Below are 19,916 nucleotides of genomic sequence, written 5' to 3'. Positions count from 1 at the left end.
CTGTCATGTGCTGGGTATTATAATCAGTCTACAAAGATAATATCATTTACTTTTATTTAATTATTGAGAAGCACTAGACACAATTTTGCAACTGAGTAAACTAAGATGTAGAGATTTTAACTTAATTACGTAGTGTCAAGTAGCAAGGAAGGAGGAAAGGCAAGATTCTAACTAGTGTCTCTAAATTCAAATCCTGTGTGATTAATCACCTAGAATTGTTACACCAAGAATGCTAAATCTTGTTTTCTTCTTTTTCTTCTTCATTGCTTTAATCTTATTTTCTCCATTTCTTCAACTCAACCTTCATTACTCCCAATTTTATTAAAATCGTGTATAAAATAGTAAGTGTTCACTCTGTTCAGTGCTTGGTGTTTTGTTCAGTAAAATTGTTAGGTACATTCAAAATAGTTACTGAATGCTGGGAAGGTGCCTACTGGAAGGGCCTGTGGGACCAAAAGCAATAATGTGTACATATCTAGTAATAGGCCCAGAAAAATCAAACACAGGATTGTACAAGGGGAAATGGGACTGGGAGTGGCACAAGAGGTCACTGTTGCTGCTTCCTTGTCTGAAATTTGGGAGGAGTTAATTACTGAGCAGCAGTTGTTTTCTCAGCAGACAACCTCCCAAAAGCAGAGCTGGCACTGCTGCTTTCCAATAAGAGCCAGTGATCCAGCCATTGTTTGGCTTTGTGAACCAAACTGTGCTGTGGGAAATACTGCATTGTATTATCTGGGATTTCTTCCAGCATGGATCCCATCAGAGAGAATTGCCTCATCACATTATTTTTGACTGAGTGAAGTAAGACTGCAGGTTTTGCTTTTCTGAAAATCAACCTGCAGCAAATCAGCTTTGATTATGGATTGAAATTACAAAGCTGTTTGTTCTTCATCTTTTTCTCCGGTTGTAGGAACTCCAGAGTAAAATCCAGTAAGATATCACATTATGCGATATCTCCTAGTTCCAGCTTCCAGATTGGCCTGAATAATTTTTTTTCTTTACATTAAAGAAGAGTCAATCATATTGCTTAATTCCAAAGTGAACCTATTCCAACCGGCCTCCCTCTCAGTCCTAAGAATGCGAATAAAATATTAAAATTTGATCAAGAAACTTCATATTATGTTTTTAAGCATGAATCACAGCTTTATATTAATGACTTTATGTGATATTTAATTTTAGGGGGAAAAGCAGTATTTATGGAAATGCCCATTGAGGAGAGTAAAAAAAGAATATCAGCTGTAATATATTATTAGTAGCAACAATGACAACAGCATAGTAGTTATCATTTATTTAATGCTCACTATATACCAAGCTGTGATAAAACCTTTAAACACATTTTCTGAATTAATCTTCACAGCAACCTTAAAAGATAGGAAATGTCATTTCAATTTTTGTTTAAACCACAGATTTGGAGATTTGAGTTAATCATAGTCTTCAGTTCTTTGCACATTGTCATGATTGGCCTTTTTCCAAAAATGTCACTTACTAATTAGGTGTATGTCTTAATATTCTCCTGCTGTATTCCCAATCTCCATGCTCATTCTCTTCTTCACAGGCAGATTAGCACTTTAATGTGTTAATATATGCTTCTAGATAAGTACATATTGACATATCTTTGCTAAATACTCAGAGCCTCAGAGCTGTGTATATTTTCACTTTCTGCAACTGCTATTATAGATTTTTCTTTCACATTTTTTTGTTCAAGACTATGTTTTAAAGATATGATGCTGAATAAATATCTGTTTTGTTTTTTATAACCACTGAATGATATTGTTATCTACCACGTGCGCACCCACTGTATAAAAGACATTTCTGGGTTTTGTGTTTAGTAGAGAAGAAGCAGGGTAACCACTCAAAAGCCTACTGAAATAATCCAAGTGGCAAAGGAGCATCACTTGTAACTTACTGTTTTTTTTAGTGAAAATGATGCAAATCGGCCAGATCTGGACATATTCTGACAGATTTCATGATGGATTAGTCACATATAAGAGACAAAAGAAAAGGAGATAAAGATGATAACCAGGGTGTTGGGACTGAGCATCTAAAAGAATGAAGTTGTCATCAGATGAAATGGAGACAATAGCAGATGTAGCACATTTGATGGGTTTACTAGGAGTGCAGGTAGGGCAATGTTAAATTTGAGGCATCTATTATGTATCCATGTAGAGATGTGGGGTAGGCTTTGGATGTTCATGTGTGGAGTTTAGGAGACAGGTCTGAGATGGACATAGGCATTTTGGAGTCAGTGACCTAAAGATGGTATTTAAAACATGAAGTGGATGAGACTGCTAGGAGATTGAGGTGTGTTAAATAATTGTGAAATACCTAGGACAGTATCCTGGAACACTTCAACATTAAAAAGTGGTACAAGAGATTCCCGCCAAAGAGATACAGTGACAGATGAATTAGGGTAAAAACAAAAAGCAAGTAAAGAAAAAATGTTTTAAAAAAAAAGGAAACAGTGATAAATGATGCCAAATATTCCCTGTAGGTTAACTAAGCTGAGAGCTGAAAATTGACCATTGGATTTTTCAAAGTATAGATCATTCATGACCTTGACAAGATAAGATTTCATGGATAGCAATGAAGGCCTGATGAGAGGAATGTAAGAGAGAATGAGAGTTGAGGAACTGAGGACACTTGAGAGGTTTTGTAGAAAACATGAGCAGAGATATGGGAAGGCAACTGATGGACAAAGATGGGTCAAGGGAGTGTTTTACCTTCCTTTTTATTAAGGAAAAATAACTGTATTTGTACATTGTTTGGGTAATTTGATGGAAGGAGAAGGGATGATATACAAGAAAGAGAGTAGAAAATGGTTTCAACAATTCCTTTTGGTAGTGACAGGATAAAATCTAGAGTACAAATGGATGGATACTGTCCAATATCCTGCAAATATAGAGATGGAGAGGTATTATAGACTATCCGCTCTCTTCCACAGAAAAATAATCTCCAGAGGATGAAGATTGCTTGGAAAACTCTCTTCTAACTTCTTTCATCTATCAGGCTTCCTGTATAACATTCTTAAACCTCTCTAAGGCACTACCAACAAAGATTAATGTGAATCTTAGGGAAATATTAGGCTCTTCTTTAATAGGGAAAAAAAACTGATGCAGTAAGCATCCAGGATTTATAAACAGACTTATGGCCAGTGGGCCTCACTAGTCAACATCTGAAGTGCATGCACATGCACGTGTACACGAACACACGCACAAACACAGACGTGCATATGTACTGATTATTTAAAAGACATATTTATTAGAAAATATAAGACAACTGGAACCAATTTCTGGAAAAAATATAGTATCCTAAAATTGAACCAGGAAGAAATAAGGAATCTGAATAGATTATAGTCTTAAATTAAGATGAGAGTTTGACAAGCCTTCCTAAATAAAGACTGTCCATCTTTAGGTCTCAAGTGAAGGTAATTAGCAGCAATTCATGCAGGAGTTAAATAGATGGATGCATAGAAGGTGATAAAAGGGATCAAAGAAGATCCCGGAGATCTTAAGAATGTGCTCTATAAACACAAACCATTAAGGACCCAAATGGTAACTATTTAATAAGAACTTTCCCTCAAAGAAGCAAGGCTCCAGTAATTTTACAATGAAGTTCTACAAAATGGTCAATTAGCTCCAGAAAACAGGAAGAGATGGAAAACTACTAACTCATGCTATGACTAAAATAACCTAAATTCTAAAATTGACAAAGGACAATATGAGACAAAGGAAAAAATAGGCCCATTTGCTCATGAACATAAATTTGAGAAGCCTAAATAAAATACTAACTATATTAAATACATATTAAATATTCAAGGGAGGTTCATTCCAGGAATTTGAGTAGCATACAGTCAGTATATATGATCTAATAGTGGACACTTGTGTTACTCTACTCCAAACTATCACAACTGCAGAGTGATTATCATACTGGACATCACCATTTCTGTCACCTTCACTATCACTCCTTGACAACTTATCTTTTCAATGTCATGAAGGATCTGTACTTTGAAATATCTAGTGGTAAATTTTCACTTCTTAGCTTAGTTAACCTATAGGAAATATTTGGCATGGTCTATCACCATTTCCTTTTTTAAAAACATAGTTTCTTTACTTGGCATTATGTTTTTATCCTAATTCATTTCTCACTGTATCTCTTTTGCTGGAATCTCTTGTACCACTTTTTAATGTAGAAGTGTCCCAGGATACTGTCCTAGGTACTTGTCAGTTATTTAACATGCCACACTCTCCTAGTAGTTTCATCCACTTCATGTTTTAAATACTGACTCCAAAATGCCTATGTCCATCTCAGACCTGTCTCCTGAACTCCACACTTGACCATCCAAAGCCTACCCCACATCTCTACATGGATAATTAATAGGTGCCTCAAATTTAATGTTGCCCTAGCCGCACTCCTAGTAAACCCATCAAACTTGCTACACCTGCTGTTGTCTCCATTCCGTTTCATCTGATGACGACTCCATCCTTTCAGATGTTTAGTACTAACACCCTGTCACCTCTTTAAATCCTGATTTTTCTCTCCTATGTCACTAGTCCATCATAAAATCTCTCTCAAAGTATATCCAGAATCCGCCCAATTCTTACCATTTTCTGCAAAACCAGTAAAATACAGATGATGCTCATTTGTCATTTGAATTATTTCAGTAAGGTTTTGAGTGATTTCCCTGCTTCTCCTCTACTCAACACAACAGACAGAATTATCTTTTAAGCAAGTGAGTGAGTGCTCACATTACTCATCTTGTCAACATTCAGGTATCTGTTCCCTTTTCACTCTAGATAAAAGCCAAAGTGCTCTCATGCATATAGGATCTTATACATTTTAGACCCTTCTTACTTGCTGACCTCATCTCCTAATGTTCTCCAGCAGGAACTCTACCCTTTTTTTTCCACTGGACACACCTGGCTACTCTTCTGCTTTAGGCCTTTTCTGTGGGAACATACTTCCCTTAGATAGCCACATGACTAACATCGTTATTACTCCCTTCAAATCTTTGCCCAGATGTCACTTTCTCGTTGACACTGATCCTGATCTCTCGATTTAAAAATCAAATGTTTTTTCTTTTACTAGTAGGACTCCCTATTTCCCTTACTTGGGTCTTATTTTTTTTTTCTATGACACTTGCAAACTTTTCACATAGTAAATAATTTTCTTACTTATTATGTCTATCAGTACAGTCTGTGCCTCACTACTAGTATGAGAAGATCCATAATGGCAGGGAGTTTTCTGTAGGTTTTGTCCACAAATGTTTTACAGTGGTGTGGAAAGTACTTGGCTTATAGTAGGTATACAATAAATATCTGTTAAATTAATAACATTCCTTATCTATTTAAATTTTCTAAATTCTGAAGTTGCATTCTTGCTTTGATGTGGGTATTGGTATGGAAATACAAATTGCATTAAAACACCATTTCTAATTTGTTGCACATTAATCCCCAATGACACTGTATGTTAGGGATCTTAGAACAATTGCAGAAAATGATGCAGAGGAAATCTTTATGTAAACTGGAGGTAAATAGATAAAGTTTTAAGTTAGAAAATGCAAAAACACAAAAGTTGACACAAACAGTGAAGAAAAAAGATGTATTAAAAACGAAAGGAGTCTTTCCTGGATAATGATTCCTCCACTATGTTATAACAGAATACTACACACTCTTTCATTACCTGCCATTAAGTGATTATATCTATAAGTATATGCTATCTAATATTATATACACACATATGCATAATTGCATGTGTAGATACATGCATATTCATTAATGAGATATACATGAATCTACAGGAAATGTTGAATTCATTTATAAATTTGGGTAGGACTTTCAAATTGTTATTTTTCTATCCTCATAATTTACATTTTATGTCCTGGATTCCAAAATAGTGCCACAACATAAGGTTTTTTGTTTGGCTGTTTTTGTCATGTATGGTAAATTTAAGTTCTGAACATGTAACTTTTCTGTTCAATCAACTACAGATTTCTAAAGGCCAATTGTAAGCTGATTAGATGGAAAGAGTTATAGCTTATAATTGACCTCATGACTTCAGATGAATTTTATGCTATTTGCTTATATCTATGATATATAAGTTGCATTTAAGTTATATAACATAGTTCACTTAGATAACTTGGTATATCAGCATGCTACCTGGATATGAATACATAAACTTTTTTAGGCTTTTATTTAGGTATAGGTATGTCTGATATTATACTATAGATGACATTTGTATGAAATTATCTTTTGTATCTTTGTATGAAAATATATAAAAATAAGCACCCATTTTTTAACTAAACTCAAGTTTTAAATATGTCAGTCCTTTAACAATTTCCATTAAGGACATCCTCTTCAGTAAATGGTGCTAGGAAAACTAGATATCCATATGCAGAACTATGAAGTCAAACCCCTATCTCTCACTGTATACAAAAATCAACTCAAAATAGATTAAATACTTAAATATAAGACTCAAAATGATTAAAATACTGGAAAATATCATAGAAAAATGCTTTAGGATATTGGTTTGGGCAAAGATTTTATTACAAAACCTCGAAGGCATAGGGCAACAAAAACAAAAGTAGACAAATGGATCTATATTAAACTAATAGTCTTCTCCACAGCAAAGGAAATAATCAACAGGGTGAAAAGTCAACCTGTAGAATGGGAGGAAATATTTGCAAATTATTCATCCAATAAGACAATAATATCCCATTAAAGAGTGGTCAAAGGATCTGAATAGACATTCTCCTCAAAAGAATACATATAATGGGCAACAGGTATGTGAAAAAATGTTCAACATCACGAATAATTAGGGAAATGTAAATCAAAACCACAATGAGCTATCTTCTTATCCCAGTTAGAATGGCTGTTATCAAAAAGTCAAAAAATAACAAATCTGACAAGGATGCAGAGAAAACGTAACTCTTATATACTGTTGGTGAGAATGTAAATTAGTACAGCCATTATGGAAAAGAGTATAGAGGTCAAAAAACGAAAAGTAGAACCACCATATGATCCAGGAGCCCCCCTACTGGCTATTTATCCAAAGGAAAGGAAATTGGTAAGTCAAAAGGATACCTGTACCCTCATGTTTATTGTGGCACCACTTACAATAGCTGAGATATGGAATCAACCTCTGTCCTGTGTCCATCAGCAGATGAATGGCTAATGTGGTATATATACACAAAAGAGTACTATTCAGACATGAAAAAGAATAAAATCCTGTCATTTGCAGCAAGATGGAAGGAACTGGAGCTCATTTTGTTAAGGGAAATAAGCCAGGCACAAAAAGTCAAAAATTGCATGTTATCACTCATATGTGATAGCTGAAATAGTTGATCTCATGGAGGTAGAAAGTAGAATGATAATTACCAGAAGCTGGAAAGGGGTGGGAAGGGATGAAATAAGCTTGGTTAATGGGTACAAACATATAGTTAGATAGAAGGAATAAGTTCTAGTATTTGATAGCATAGTAGGATGACTTTGGTTAATAATAATATACTGTGTAGTTCAAAACAGGTAGAAGAGGGATTTGAAATGTTTCCAACACAAATGATAAATTTTTGAGGTGATACATATCCTAAATACCCTTATTTGATCATTATACACTGTATGATTGTACCAAAATACCAAATGTACCCCCCAAATATGCCCAATTATTATCTACCAATAAAAAATCCCCTTGAAATAAATTGGACCTTTTTCCCCAATGAATCATGCCAAAGCAGTCTATAAGGCATCGATAAGAAATAATGGACTCATTTTGTAAATGAAGAATCTTTTCCTAAGAAAGAGGATCTGTATGAAACACCATGGGTCACTCAAGTGTGAAGTGATAAATAGAAATATATACCCAGCCACAGACCTTTGCAATTAGAGAAAACATTTCTTTGCTTCATCTTTTTCCAAGGTCGGATTCAATTAGCATGTTCAGTGGACAGTGGAATCCTGACTTTTCTTTACAACTTGTAATAGACTCATTTATTTTTCAGGGTTACTTCCATTCTGTAAATACACAAATATTGCCTGGCTTAAGATTAAACATGCTTTAATGAGAACTGTAGCCCCTAATTCCTCTCATTTCTAGACATCTTACACTGTGGCAAAAATTTCATACCATGCAAGATTAATATCCAAACATCAAATCATGTTGCTTAAATGTAAATGTATTATATAGTAAGTGCACACTTGTTATATTGATATAATTCTAATAGTCGTCTTCACTTACTTTAATCAGTACTATCACTTTAACATAGTATTATAGCATGATTGGACAGATTTGTTCAACATAATGGATACTCACTATAACATAAGACTACTATATATTTATACACACATATATATATCATATTATATCATATCAGCGACACAAATAACTCCAGTAAGAAAGTATTAATAGTAAGGCATGTCTATTAGTGATCTCAATGTGTTATTTGCTACAATAACAATCTACTGGAGAAAATTGTCAGGGCACAGACCTTTGCTTTACAAATACACTGATGCACTGTGGATATCATGACACTATATATTCTGTCACTTTTTCTTTATTATTTCTATGGCCAAATTCTTCCCAAATGACTATGAATTGTACAGCAGAAATTGACAGAAAAAATTTAATCTCATAAGTGAATGCTGAGTAAATATATATTTTCCAGGCTGCTTAGGCAGACAGTCTTATCACTATTAAGCTACCATCCTTGCACACAGAAGATAGGAAACCTGGGTATTATCTCTTTGTTTCTATGCTTTACTCATTTTGCCATACAGCAGTTCACATTTTAAAAGCTGGTGGTGTTCCAGAAGCTAATTTGTGAATCAATTGTTTGGAACTTGGAATGCATTTTCCCATAGAAACAATATTAAAAATGATGGTTGGGTTCCCAGGACGACCTATAAAAAATGTCTACTTAATCTGTAATAAACATTAATTCTAGAACCTAACCAAGCTGTATAAAATGGGCTTGATTTGTTACAGCTTCAACAGGAATACATTTTTTTTAGCAAAAGGAGGCAGAACTTCATCTTATTTCCCATTCCATCCCCATGTACACATATGAACACATTCCAGTTTCCTGATATCTGGATTTTAAAGTAAAGAAATCACAATGGATATGGTTGTGGTCCCACTGAATTCGTGTAGGCTTCATCTGGGAGGGAACAATGGAATAAGGGATAGTTAGGAAACTCAAGATACGGAAACCTGAATGAGAGTCTGTATAAAATTGCCAACAAAAAGCTAAGAAATGCAAAAAAAACCTAAAAATATGGTATTACATAGACTGTAAAAAAGTACTTTTTTATTTCAAAATATTAAGGGGGTACAAATGTTTTTGTTACATGGATACCTGGTATAAGGCTCAAGTCTGAGATTTTAGTGTGTCTGTCACCAGAATAGTGTTTGTTGAACCCGATAAAGAACTAAAAACAAATCATCAAGAAAAAAGTGAGTTCATGTGGTACTTATTCCTCCATCTTTGTAATACCTCTTCAGAGGATGGGCTCAAGCTCTATCCAGGAAAATATAAGGGGTGCTAGATCACCATCGTTTTTTGTAATTGAGTAGTATTCCATTGTATACACATACCATATTTTATTACTCCACTCATGGATTGACGGGCACTTGGGTTGTTTTCACATCCTTGCAATAGTGAATCATGCTGCCATAAACATTCGAGTGTAGATGTCTTTATTATAGAATGTCTTTTGTTCCTTTGGGTAGATGCCTAATAGTGCTATTGCTGGATCAAATGGTATGGGGGTGGGTAAACTCACAACTAATGGATGCGGTAAGCATTGTAGGGGAGAAAGGGCATGCCTCAAATCGTGGCTTGGGTTTGGCAAAGCCATAACATGTAACCAAAATGTTTGTACCCCCATAATATCCTGAAATAGAAAAAAAAGTGGACAACCCCATTAAATATTGGGCAAAAGACATGAACAGAAGGTTTTCAAGAAGATAGACAAATGGCCAACAAACATAAAAAAATGTTCAACATGGCTAATCATCAGGGAAATGCAAATTGAAACCACAGTGAAATACCACCTTACTCCTGTCAGAATGGCCATTATTAAGTCCAAAAACAGTAGATGCTGACATGGATGCAGAGGGAAAGGAATGCTTTTACACCGTTGGTGGGACTGCAAATTAGTATAACCTCTATGGAAAACAGTATGGAGACTCCCCAAAGTTATAAATGTAGACCTACCATTCGATCCAGCAATCTCCCTACTGAGTATCTAGCCAAAGGAAGTCATTTTATCAAAAAGACACCTGCACTGAAATGTTTATTTCAGCACAATTCACAATTGCAGAGATGTGGAATCAACCTAAGTGCCCATCAATTCATGACTGGATGAAGGAAATTGTGTGTGTGTGTGTGTGTGTGTGTGGTGTGTGTGTACATATAAACACAGACATACACACTGTGGAATATCCCTTAGACATAAAGAGGAATGAAATAATGTGTTTTGCAGCAACTTTAATGGAACTGGAGACCATTATCCTCAATGAAGTATCTCAGGAATGGAAAAACAAACACCACATGTACTTCCTGATAATTTGGAGGTAAATGATGGTACGTACACATGGCACAAGAGATGTAAAGGTCACTGGAAGCCAGGAAGGGGGGACACTGGGAGGGGATGAGGTGCAAAATTATCTATCAGGTACAAAAGGACACCTTTTTACAGTGTAAGGGCCTTTTCTGACTTCAGCTGGAAATGTGCATGTCGGGTTTCTCACATTTTTAGCTGCTCTGCACATGTTCAAGAATGACCATGAACACACCAAGAATATTGTTTCTAGGGTTACAATAAATTTTAGTGAATAGATGAATTCACAAATACAGAATCCATTAACAATGAGGATCAACTGTGTTTGTTTTATTGTAAATATAGTGTATATGTTAGGAAACACTATGTTAGTGTAGATGCTAGATTATGTGGTATAACAAACAGCACCACAAACTTTAATGGCTTAAAGTAACAGTTTTATTTTTCACTCATGTAACTTGTCCATCACATTTTGGTGGCAGGGGTTTGAATAGGAAGTTCCTGGTCAGTGTAACAGCCAACATTGAAATAGTTTCCATTCATCATGGTGGAGAAAAGGAAACTTCAGGAGGATCCCTTCCCCAGCAATTAAAAACTATGGCCTGAAAGTGGCCTATGTCTCAACTCATTATCCAGAACTAATCACATACTCTTGCCCAACCACAAGATGACCAGGGGAATGATGTTATTATGTTATTTGAAAGCAGGATGAAGTGTGCAGGTAGCAAGCAAAACAGAAATATTTGCTGAAGTTTTTAAGACTGCCACACATAGATTGATAAGAAACGAAACCCAAGTAGTGTTAAATAACCACCTGCAAACTCCCATCACTAATTTAGGAGATCTTTTGTTGAAAAGTACTAGAAGAATGATATTAAGTAAGGATCAGAAACTCAAATGCATAAATAATAATACTTGGGGTTTGGTTCTGAGTGTGTTTGTATTTTCAGCTATATTGTGCAATTATATATTACGTAGAACCAAACAATGGATTTTTCTCATAAGAAAAATGTACTTGAACTAAAGAATTTTCCTTGAAGCCTTTTACTTCCGCCAATATGATGGAGAATCAATTTTATGATTTTGCTTTTCTCCTTGAATAGCACAAGAGACCCCCTCTCATATATCAGATCATCTTAGGCAGCCTCAATCCATTCTACTAAATCAAGCATGCATGGTGAAATGAGGAACCTAAGATTTATGATAGTCCATGGACTCAAAAGCTTTTGTCCCTCTGATTCTTCACCTTGTAGTGCTTGAAGTAAAATTTTTCATGCATAGAGTGCCTGGTGTTTAGTAGTCACATACTTTATTTCTGGTATTTAAAAAAAATAGGTGTATTTTCTGTTAATTATAAAATGTTTCTATTTGCTGGGTGGAAAATACTCATAGAATTTTTTTTTTTAGAATTCAAAGATTCGGTGTGCTGAGTTTTTGTATTTCCCATAGCATAAATTGTAGTGTTTTAAATGGAGTAATTTTCCAATGTAGAAATTAAAATATTTGAAATTTTATGAGAGTTTTTTTTTTCAAATTTGATTTTTTGTATTTGCTGTCAGTTAAAATCCAAAGGATTCACTATTAGGGACAGATATAAATCCTTTAATAAAGTATATACAATATTGGTTTTATACTTTTTCTGTTACATGTGTAATGTTTTTGAACAAATCAAGTCTTTCTGAAATTTAGACTTTGTACTTCCATATATATTCAAACTTAAAATTGTTTTGTTCTAGTAACTGATTTTTTTACAAGATAAGTAATGATGCCATGTAGATAATTTATTCATGAAATTACATTTGTATACAATAGTTATTTTATACATTTTTTCACTTTGTGTGTGTCATCTTAGAGAACATGAATAATCCTTTCCATTTTTCTTATCCAGCAACAGTGTATATTTTTATCTGATTGGTGTATCTATTATTTTATTCATTGAGCAAATATTTACTGAGTACCCACTATGTATCTACCACTGTCTCAAGCCCTGAGATATAGCAATGAAGAGACATATAAAAAACCCTGTAGTTGGCAAGGGTACATTTCATTGTGGTGAGGCAGACAGTAAACAATTAAGTGAGCCAAGCATATAATATACCAGATGGTGAAAAGTGTGATAAAGGGAAATAAAACTGGAAAGGGAAAGGGTACTGTTATGACTGAGTCTGTGTCTCTGAATTGGTAAAGTACACTTATACATTTACAAATTTATTTGCTTAGCATTGTTATGTTTTATCGCTTAAAGGTTATAGGGGGCATGGGAGAAAGGAGGAGAGAATTTTCATGAAAGAGACCTTCCACCTAGCAGCATAATGTGACAAATGCATTATCTGCAGAGAACTTAACACTGTATTGTTTGTTGACCTAACCCAGCATCTGCAGGACCTTCCTCTAGAGAAGTGATGGAATTAAATGCTTTAAGTCTTTCTCACGTCCATTTATGTTCTTGCTTCTCTTGGGTTCATCCAGGAGGTATTAACTTAAAAAATCACACAATCTATAAATTTGGAAAGGAAAACTTTATTTCTTATAAAGGGTTACAGCCTGCAAAATGGCCATTCTAACAGGCTGGGAAATGTAGCTTCTGGCAAAGATCAGATACAGGCACTTTGAGGGAGGGAGGGATAAGAGAGGAATTTAAACTGAATAGGCCACTTCTGGTCCTGTCATGGCCAGGAACTCAGTTTTAAGGTTTCTCTGGGGTCCCCTTGGCCAAGAGGGGTCTGTTCAGTTGGTTGGGGGCTTACAATTTTATTTGTAGTTTAAAAGCCTAAAGGATTTCCCTGCTGAGCTCCAGTCACTCATTCTTCAAGTGTTACAACATAAAAATGAAACATTAAGGTATTTTTTGTGACATAATAGGTTTAAAATAGATGAAATTCTTGACATCCAGAAAACAAAAAGGAGATCATTGGCTTAAACTTAGAATGAGAAGACTGTTTCACAGTGTATCTACTGTAGCACGTAGACTTACTACATTACATGTCAACAAATAGAAATAATGTTTGTTTCATTATAGGGAGTATTAGAAAAGGAAATAAAATTAGTCCTCACAAATCCTTTTGGAATATTAGTTACTTCATTATCATACATCCTTGCTTCAATCACTGGGCCTCAAATTTGAAAGGCCATGTGGAGAAGAGCCAGGAAAATGAAACAAATAAAGTAGCCCTTTTTTGGTTCTTCTTAAAGAACTCACTGTGAAAAAGAGGTAGATTGTCAAAGTAGCAAACAAACAAAACAGTGTGATAAAGGAATGCTTGCACTTATAAATGTTTTACAGAAGAGTGACATCCACTGACTAAGTAATTACATTTGAAAATGCCATGTTAAAACCAAAAATGATTTTTTTCAACATGCCCAATTGAACACAATACTGGAACTTCCCATTTCTAAGGTTACTTTCACAGTGTGACATACATTAGGCCAGGTGTGAGCTCACGTCTGTGATCCCAGCTCTTTGGGAGGCTGAGGAAGGAGGATCACTTGAGGCCAGGAGTTTGAGACCAGCCTAAGCAACATAGCAAGACTCTGTCTCTATTAAAAAAAATTAAAAAATTAGCTGGATATAGGGGAGTGCACCTATAGTCCTACCTGCTCGGGAAGCAGAGGCAAGAAGATCACTTGAGCCCAGGAATTCATTACAGTGAGTGAGAGCCTATCTCTAAAAAAATAAAACTAAAATATTGTATTACGCAAAGTTCCATGGGTTGCTGTTCAGCAGTGATCAAATAAGGGGTTTTCTAGCCTTCAGGTGGGTTTGTTGCTACATTCCACTTTAACTTACCATCATAACACGAATCGCTGAAGATTCTCGACCTGGGTGCAAAGCTGACCAAGTAAGAAGTATCTTTGGAAATCTGCACCTGCAAATCAGAGTGTCTGACCTTGTGATTTTGAATAGTAGTTCATATTTGAAATCAAAATTCGCTTTGTTTGCCTGTGCCATTCTAATTTTTCTTATATGGCTCTTATGGCTCTTCTATGGGCAATCCTCTCTGACTACAACTCAATTTTAGGGTCTCTGAAGTATGACAGCCTCTCTGATGTTACTTTGATGTAAAGCTTGAAGACACCATTTAAGCTATATTTTAGGTCAAACTATTACCAAAAAACTTTGAACTATGATGAAAGTCTACCCAGATGTATTTTGGACGATGCAAGCGTTGACAGACTGGCATAAAATTTAGTTTATAGAGAAAATACACATCTAATATCAAAAGGCTGCCCTTTATTCTATTTCCCTAGAATAACCTACACAGCCATCTTTTCTCTGCTCTGCAGGGTTAGTAGGGCAACAGAATGGTATTTCTAAAGTGTTGGAATGAATGATAGGAAGAGACCTCAAAACTAACTTGAATTCTACTGATGTTACAGTATATTTCACCTGAAAAAGAAAGCAGCTTTCCAGAAACAATACATCAATTGTGCTAAGTACCAAAGACATTGATACATATTTCCTCAGAGTTTTATTTTTTTAATCTTATGAATCCAGATAATACTATTATAAAATACATTTTTTATGTAAAATTTTATTATCATGCTACCTTATCTAGCATCTGTGAGATTAGTTTTGGCAGGCATATGTTGTTCTTTGGGTAGAATTTAGATTGAATTTAAATATTTCTCTAATTTCACAATTATATTTTATATGCTGTGATGCATTGCAGGTTTGTTTTCTGTGATTTTTTTTTTTTTTTGGTGATATAGCAGGATAGTGAACCTAAATTTAGTTTAGAAATATAAAGAGAAGATTAACAATTAAGACCTTAAAACAGATTTTGAATTCTTTAAAGTTTGTACCCACAGGAATCAGCATGTTAAAACACACACTCTCTCTCACATATACACAGACAGTTAATGGAAATGCAGTATTTCCATTTAGAATATAATACATTCATTTGCAGTCCCTGAAACAAAAGCATTACCAAATAAGAAAACTGAAACAATCTCTTTGCTTATCCTTTTTAAATTTCTACTTTTTTATTGCTGTTATTTTATAAAGGATTTTTACATGGGTTTTCTTAGTTAAATATTGTTATTCACATTGCCTCGGTTAACAAACTGAAACTTAAAGAAGTAATTTGTTTTAGGACTTAGGACTGGCAGCAAGTATATGATTCAGCTAGAAACTAAAGTGTTCTGACTTTAAATCAACTTTCCAGTACACCACAAGATATTAATAAATGAGCACATCTATGAAGACATTTATTTGTTGATTTTTAAAATACATCCAAACACAATGTGAATGTAACACAATTAACATTTTGCTTACCATCATTTATTTTATAACATCACAAAATTTAATTTTCTTTCTCTTTAAAATGTTTTGTTTTTCACTTTCTACGAGAAAAGTACTTAAAAAGATGAGGTTTAGAAGAGGAAACATCTATTTCCAGCCCTCCAACCAATATTCTCAGTGGCCCCAAGCAAGTATCTTTGAGTTTTTCCCATACAATGTAAAATAAGAAGGTTGGACTAGAATTGGAGGTTTCCAATCCTAGCTATACACTGAAATCTCAGGCAAAGGGTGCTTTAATTGGACCTTCTAATAATGCCGGGTTTTTGTTTGTTTTTTAAATTTTTTAAAAATTTTATCACTTGGAAATTCATATGTGCACATTTGGGAATAACACCAATTGGGGGTCAGACAGATGTGGGGGGTGGGGGGAGGGGATGGGTGTATACCTACATAATGAGTGCGATGTACACTGTCTGGGGAATGGACACGCTTGAAGCTCTGACTCGGGGGATGGGAGGGCATGGGCAATATACATAACCTAAATTTTTGTACTCCCACAGTAAGCTGAAATAAAAAAAAAGTGTTTATGAGGTAAATCACATCAAATAGATGCCAGAATGAAAAAAAAGAACAGAAACAAATATAAAGTTATGAAGGGAAACAGAAGGAAAAATAAGAAGGGAAAAAGGAAGGGGAGGTAAGAAAAGTGAGACCAAAGGAAACAAACAAACAAATAATAATATAAAACAAAATGGTGTCATAATTGTTGGGGCTGGTTGATTGATACATTGGTGTCATTCTTCCTACAGTTTTGTATGGTTGCAAAATTCAATCAAATAATAACAACCAACAACAACGAATTTTGCTCAGGCTCCAATTCTAGAAGCTCTAGAGATGTTGATTTAATATTCTGAGTGAGTAGTTCCTAGAATGTGATGCCCAGAGGAATGTCATTACCAGGGCATTTGTTTAAAATTCAAATTATTGGGATCCACCCCATATTTACTGAATTAGAAACCCTGAAGGTGAGACCTAGCAATCAATGTTCTTAAAAACCCTCTCTGTGATTCTGATTTATGCTTAAATTTGACAACCGCCAGCACTATATTGGTGTTATGTTTAAATCCACAGGTGATTCTAATATGCAGATCATAGTAAGAACCACTGGACAAGATGATCTCTGAACTAAACAAATCCTCTACATTGGATTTTTTAAAAAAGCTAAAGTTCAGTAAAAACAAGAATGCACACACACACACAAACCTTGTCTCTTAGATTTATGTTTTGCTACATTCTATGAAATCTCCAAATAAAAATAAGAAAAATAATTTTAATTGTTAAGGGGATTAAATGAGCAAATATATAAAGAGTACTAGAATATATCTAACTTGAAGAAGAGCTAAATAAATATTTTGTTTTAGTTTTTATTATTAATATATATTAATTTGAATGTTTTCTACAAATTTTACTATGAAAAAGTCTAAAAGTTATTTGTAAATAAATTTTATTTATTTTACCAACTTTCTAACATAATTTGTTTTATTTTATATTAGCAAGTAAAACATTCTGTTTATCTGTAGTGAACTATATTAACATTTGCTATGAATATTAACTCCTATGTAAATATCAATATGATGACTTTATCTTGGCTAACATAAATCAAAATTTGTTTTCTCCACAATTGATTGTAAAGGCTTGAAGAGGAGCCTAAGGAGACATAAAGACTAAATTTACTGTGGTCTCCTGGATGAAAAGTTAGAACAGAAAAAGAGAAAAAACACATTAGGGATAAACTAAGAAAATTTGAATAAAGTAGAAACTTTAGTTAAAAACAGCAGAACCTCAATGTTGGTTCATTAGTGATGACAAATACATCATAATAATGTGACATGTTAATATAGGCATGCTTTATTTTATTGCCCTTTGCTTGATTTTGTTTTGCAGATACTGTGTTTTTTACAAATTGAAGGTTTGTGGCAACACTGTGTCCAGAAAATCTATCAGTGCCATTTTTGCCACATGTGCTCCCTTAGTGTCTCTGTGTATAATTTTGGTAATTCTCACAATATTTCAAACTTTTTCATTATTATATCCATTTCAGTGATCTGTGATCAGTGATGTTTGATTTTACTATCGTCATTGTTTTGGGGCATCTTGAACCGTGCTCATGTAATACAGATAATTTAATCAGTAAATGTGTGTGTTCTGACTGCTCCACTGACGGGCCATTCCCCAATCTCACTGTCACTCTCCTCAAGCATCCCTTTTCCCTGAGACACAACAATATTGAAACTAGACCAGTTAATAACGCTGCAGTGGCCTCTAAGTGTTCAAGTGAGAGACAACATCATATATCTGTCACTTTAAATCAAAAGCTAGAAATGGTCAAGCTTAAGAGGAAAGACGTAGAAAGCTGAAAGCTAGACCTCTTGTAGCAAACAGCAAAGTGATTGCAAAGGAAAAGTTCTTGAAGAATATTAAAAATGCTACTCCAGTGAACACACAAATGATAATGAAATTGCCTTATTGCTGATGTGGAAAAAAAGTTTTAGTGGTCTGCACAGAAGATCAAACCATCCACAGCATTCCCTTAAACGAAAGCCTAATCCAGAATAAGGTTCTAACTCTTCAATTTTATGAAGGCCAAGAGAGGTGAGAAAGCTACAGAAGAAAAGTTTGAATCTAGCAGAGGTTGGCTCATGAGGTTTAAGGGGAAAAAGCTGTCTTCATAACACAAAAGGACAAGGTCAAGCAGCAAGTGCTACTATAGAGGCTACACAAAGTTATACAGATCTAGCTAAGGCAATTGATGAAAGTGGCCACACACTAAACAACAGATTTTGGATGTAGACAAAACAGCTTTCTACTGGAAGATGATGCCATCTAGGATTTTCATAGCTACAGAGATGTCAAACCTTAGCTTCAAATCTTGAAAGAACAGGTTGACTCTCTTGTTAGGAGCTAATGCAGCTGGTGATTTTGAGTTCAAGACAATGCTCATTTACCATTTTGAAAATCCTAAGGCCCTTAAAAATTATGCTAAATCTACTCTGCCTGTGCTCTATAAATGAAACAATAAAGCCTGGATGGTAACCCATCTATTTACAACATGCTTTACTGAATATTTTAAGCCTAACTGTTGAAACCCACTGATGAGAAAATAAAAAAAAAGTCCTTTCAAAATGTTACTGCTCGTTAACAGTGCACCTGGTCATTCAAGAGCTTTGATGGAGATGTACAAGGAGATTAAAGTTGTTTTCCTGCCTGCTAATATAGCATTCATTCTAAAGCCCATGGATCAAGGAGTAATTTTTACTTTGAAATCTCATTATATAAGAAATATATCTCATAAGGCTTTGCTGCCAAACAAATGATTCCTCTGATGGATCTGGGCAAAGTAAATTTAAAACCAAATGGAAGGATTTACCATTCTAGATACCATTAAGAACATTTAGAATTCAATGGACAAGCTCAAAATATCAACATGAACAAGAGTTTGGATGATTCTGAGGGATTCAGAACTTCAGTGGAGGGAAGTAACTGCAGATATGGTATAAATAGCAAGGAAATAGAAGGAAAGCCTGAAGATGTGACTGAATTGCTGCAATCTCATAATAAATCTTGAATGGATGAAGAATTGCTTCTTGTGGTTGACCAAAGAAAGTGGTTTCTTGAGACAGAATCTATTCTTGGTGAAGATGCTATGAACATTGTTGAAGTGATGAGCAAAGGATTTAGAATGTCAAACATCACACGCTATGGAGAAGTTTTCCATGAAAGAGTCAATCAATGTGGCAAATTGCATTGTTGTTTTAAGAAATTGCCACAGCCACCCCAACCTTCAGCAACCATCAACATCAAGGCAAGACCCTCCACCAGCAAAAAATATTAAGACTTACTAAAGGCTTAGATGATTGTTAGCATTTTTTAGCAACAAAGTGTTTTTAAATTAAGGTGTGATTTTTTTTAAGACATAAAAAAATGCTATTGCATACTTAATAGACTACAGGATAGTGTAAACATAACTTTTCTATGCCCCGGGAAACCAAAAAAAAAAAAAAAAATCATGTTACTCTCTTTATTGTGATATTAGCTTTATTGCAGTATTCTGGACCTAAACC

This window comes from Lemur catta, chromosome 14, assembly GCF_020740605.2.
Source record: "Lemur catta isolate mLemCat1 chromosome 14, mLemCat1.pri, whole genome shotgun sequence".
Classification (NCBI taxonomy): domain Eukaryota; kingdom Metazoa; phylum Chordata; class Mammalia; order Primates; family Lemuridae; genus Lemur; species Lemur catta.
The sequence above is the reverse complement of the archived record's forward strand: the minus strand, read 5'-3'. Positions refer to the sequence as shown.